Here is a 4,026-nt window from a genome sequence, read left to right on the forward strand (position 1 = left end):
CAAAATAAATATTCAAAATGGCCGCCAAAACACATTTCTAGTATTAAAATGACTGCGAGTGACCTAACTACCATGACATTAAGTGTTCACAGCAATGCTTTAGATCAAGTAATCTAATTGATCATATGAAGTAATATATATATATATATATATATATGTATATATATATATACATATATATATAGCCTATATATATAACTACATGTATATATACTGTATATATATATATACATATATGTATATATAACTACAATAATATCTTTATTGCAAAAATAATTATACATTTAGCTTACTTATTTGGCCAACAAAACCAGGATTTTGGTAATAAACTGGCTGTAAGTGCTCTGACCACCACAATCTTGGTTGTAATACCTATGCTTTCCGATCCTCTACGAATAAACTATTCAAACATTTTATGTTAAAAATACAGTATAAATTCAAAATAAAAAATGGCCTCTAAAAAGGGGGATCAGGTTCACCGATTGTCTTTACCTTGGTTATCAACAGCTGTTTTATATTGCATATTCCGGTGACAATACACCTGAGGCCGAGGTGGGTGTGAACTCTCAAGCAAGTGGCTGTTCCCAAACTTTCCACCTATACTTTGTAGAAGAAATTACACTACCGCTGCCACAAGCTAAAGTGTAGCACCACAAACTAAACTACTGTAAATGTCACAAATACAGATGGATACAAAACTGTTCTTTAATTCTAATTCTCATTTGAGTATTTTTTATTTGAGGAACTGACACTAAACATGCGAGGCCGAGGTAGGTGTGAACTCATAAGCAAGAAGCCGTCAGTACTGTACAAAGAACTTTGAAGCTGGTTATGAATTAAGAGATGCATACTGCCTTCAGTGTTTTGTAAAACTCCTTGTAGCTAATAGTATCTGCATAACGCTCAGTCTTCGCTGTGAGGTGTATCCACCAATTGTTTTTGATTTCTCGTACTTCACACCAAAAGTTGCTGTAGGTAATATGAAAGGTTGTTTTTTTTCATAGGCTGAGTAAGATGTATCTCTTGTGGGCGGATATCCTTTTCATTTTCTTCAAGCCAGTCTTTGATTTTCCTTGTGGAGAACCCGTGACTTCTTCTAAGGTCTGGTGGATAGCAGTTTTCAGGTGTGACAACAATTCTGGACAGGAGTTTGCAGTGTAACTTGCATCCTAAAGCTTTGATTGAAGTTTCACCTGGATGTCAGATTTCATTGCAACTGACTGCAAGTGGCCAACCTGAAACTTCTCCCTTTCAGTGTTTCCAGGATGTTGAACTTGCCATCTGTGTGGGTGTTCTGTACCAGGCTGATCAGATCAGTGTAAAACTTGCCCTTAGCGTCAGCTTGAACGATCGGACATTAAATGCTGACGAAAGTAACATGATGATTGCTTTGAAGTGAGGCACGTGAAGATGATGCGATCGGAGTGACCAGTTGTATTATTGATTTTTAGGCAATTGAGTTTCTCATCCTAAAAGCACTCACAAGACATTTTAGCTGTCTTTAACTTGTCTGATCAGTTGTGAGTGAGTGAGTGAGTGAGTTGAGAGTGTAGTGTTGTGAGATTGTCTAAGTTCTTAAATGCTGCCTTCCTTCGCTAAGAGCGGCAATGTCAATATGAAATTGCGACCCAGTTCATGTACAAAAAAAAAAAAAAAAAATCAAAAATACAGTCACGTTCTGGACGTCAATATCTAATTTATCAAGCATAGTTATTCCAGCATGCAAGCTTAAGTTTTTGTACTCCATTTGAGGCATGCATCTGCCTTTCCGTAAGTGCTCGATGACCTGTTGGCTGCAGTCATCAACTGGAAGGAATGGAAAAGAGCATTGGTAAGGCCTCCGTTCCTACGCCATTCTCCATGTGGAGCAAGCAATGCTGTCTATAGACGGGCGGCTGTCACTCCCATAGCCAGCATCAAGCGGCCAATATCCCGGCCAGCCTACATGTAGGATCAAAACAACGGCTTACAGTGACATCTTCAACCTGACATTTTTCCACCCTTTCATTTCTCATTGGCCCCTTTCTCATTGATGCAAAACGTGAGGGGAAAAGGGATGCAGGCATGTTCTTGACGCCTGCAAAATAGAGTTTTTAAGTGGAGTACAGTGTGTGCAGTACCCACCTTTTCCTCCCCAGGTTTATTTGTTCAACACACATTTTTCATTTTCACACTAAAGATGTATGCTATTGTGTTTTATATACGTTCTATTGGATTCTTTGAAATAAAGAGCATAGGTATTAACACCAAGATTATGGTATTATGTACACTAAAAGCCTTCAAACTGCCAAAATTTGTGTTTTTTGGCTGCAATTTTGAATATTTTATTTAATTTTGCATTTTCACGATAAAAATGTATAGTATTGTATTTTAGTAATGTTTTATTGAATTCCTTGAACTAAAGAACATAGGTATTGACACCAAGATCATGGTAATGTGGGCTCTTAGAGCATAAACTGCCAAAATTGTGTTTTTTGGCGGCCATTTTGAATTTTACATTTTTGGGGGGAAGGGGTGGAGTGACATCGTGGTTCCCGCAATTTTTGAAATCGGCATACTCAAAAACAATATACTCAAACAAAGTTTCATGCTTCTTTCAAGAAGTGCACGCCCAAGTCACATATCCGCCCACTATTTCTGTAAACCTCTAACAAAAAACAAAGAATCAGTCTGAACGCAATATGTAAACCAGAAAATAAATTTGGTGTGAGATTTCACTCTTCCAATTTAATGGTTCCACCAAACAAAAGGTAATGATTTTAATAACCATGAACCTCTGATGAAGGCATATATTAAATAGGCTTTAAAAGCAAGCATTTTCTTGAACGTGAGAAAGCGTAGACCTATTTATCTTATTATCAGTTTTATACTATTTTCTTTAATAGTGTTGCTTAAGCCTAATATTAGCTTGACGCGTCTAAGGTGAACCATCTTGATAGATAAGCTGATTGTATTTGTTGTCAAAAGATATAAACTTTTAAGGTGGTCGCTTACGGTAGGTAAAGTCAAAAAGTGGTCGAGCTCGCTTACGGGAGGTGGTGGCTTACGAGAGGTATCTCGAGCCTCATAACCGTTAGACCACGGAGGCTTAATGTTTGAACGGATTCAAATACTACCAGATAAACTCTATTACACAATAGGTACGGCTAGAAACGAATAGTTGCATATAATATAAATCAAGATAGCCGTTAACACTGTTAAATTATATATAAATCATCAAAGAAAGGTATAAATACAGTGTTCGAATAAAGGACATAATAATACATCATCGTGTAGCAAGCTCTCAACGAATGTAGTCCTGTGAATAAGTGAATAAATACAGTGTTCGAATAAAGGACATAATAATACATCATCGTGTAGCAAGCTCTCAACGAATGTAGTCCTGTGAATAAGTGAATAAAGAAATTGTGCAATAAAATGCCTCTCCTTGACAGCAAAGCGGTCGCAGGCTCAAGTGCCGCCTGGACAGGGTTGCCTTGCCAGATAGTCGATCGACAGCTTCACGTCCCTCACGGCCACACACAAGTCGGTTCTAAGCCAGATGGTGAGGCCAGGTGGCCGAAATCCAGTATGCTGATGCAAGATTGGCGAGACCACTTTGCCAAGTACCACTTTGCCGAGTACCAGTTTGCCGACTCAAGAACAACGAATCCCAGAATAGCCGAACCCAGTTTGCCAAATGTCATTTAAAAGCAGTGAAACATTAACAGCAACATCAAATTCACGACGGAATACTCTGACCATGAACATATTTAATACTAAGCAGGTCCATGTGCTTACCTGACCGCATCTGCACATAGTGGTGGCGCTATTTCTATATATTTTTTTATGTAGTAAAGTATTTAAAGTTTTCAAAGCTTGTATTAACACCAGTTTATGTTACCAAATTAATTCACTCTAATTAAAGAGTCACGGATTTTTGCAATATCAAAATTCGATAACAGGCTCTTCAAATTGTTGCTATTTGCTATAAAATGATCGATTATAATGTATGTTTTAACTGATGTACTATTTTATCTACTAATC

The sequence above is a fragment of the Anneissia japonica genome, unplaced genomic scaffold, assembly GCF_011630105.1.
Source record: "Anneissia japonica isolate Jap-2015-1 unplaced genomic scaffold, ASM1163010v1 scaffold131_len961581_cov171, whole genome shotgun sequence".
In the NCBI taxonomy this organism is placed as follows: Eukaryota; Metazoa; Echinodermata; class Crinoidea; order Comatulida; family Comatulidae; genus Anneissia; species Anneissia japonica.